The sequence below is a fragment of the Equus quagga genome, unplaced genomic scaffold (assembly GCF_021613505.1).
Source record: "Equus quagga isolate Etosha38 unplaced genomic scaffold, UCLA_HA_Equagga_1.0 70267_RagTag, whole genome shotgun sequence".
NCBI lineage: Eukaryota > Metazoa > Chordata > Mammalia > Perissodactyla > Equidae > Equus > Equus quagga.
This window is the reverse complement of record NW_025801663.1, coordinates 2,939-3,504: the sequence shown is the minus strand read 5'-3', so window position 1 is coordinate 3,504 and position 566 is coordinate 2,939. Positions and strand designations below refer to the sequence as shown.

The window sequence follows — 566 nt, the reverse complement described above, 5'->3', positions numbered from 1 at the left end:
GTGTGCGCGCCCCCGCGTCCCCGGGCGAGGCCGGAGCCCCCGGGCGCCTGTGGGGTGTCCGAGCATGGCCCCGCGGGGCCCGTGCCCGACGCCCCGTCGTCCAACCTTCCGACCTCACGGAGTCTGGTCTCGTTGTGTCTTTCTGGCCGGCCGGAGGCACCCTCCGGGGATGTGCCGTGCCAGGGGTGGGCTCTTCCCCCGCCCTGCGGGGGGACCCTGCCGTTCAAACTCGTACGACTCTTAGCGGTGGATCACTCGGCTCGTGCGTCGATGAAGAATGCAGCTAGCTGCGAGAATTAATGTGAATTGCAGGACACATTGATCATAGACACTTCGAACGCACTTGTGGCCCCGGGTTCCTCCCGGGGCTACGCCTGTCTGAGCGTCGCTTGACGATCAATTGCCCCCGGGGTGGGTGTCGCCTGCCCCGGGGTGTGCAGCTGGGGGTCTCTCGCAGGGCCCGCCCCGGGCCCTCCGTCCCCCTAAGTGCAGATGCGGTGCCCCTCCTCCGCCCCGTGCGCCCGCCCCTCCTCCCACGCGCCCCGGCGCCCGCTCGGCGGAGGCGT

At 70.5% G+C, this 566-nt stretch overlaps 1 non-coding gene across 1 annotated transcript; it reads left to right on the top strand.

Annotated features, from left to right (window-relative positions):
* The first annotated feature begins 235 nt into the window (after positions 1-235).
* On the top strand, positions 236-388 carry LOC124234084 (5.8S ribosomal RNA). Its single transcript, XR_006887220.1, has one exon. It is a non-coding gene; the product is annotated as a 5.8S ribosomal RNA (ribosomal RNA).
* The last annotated feature ends 178 nt before the right edge of the window (positions 389-566 follow it).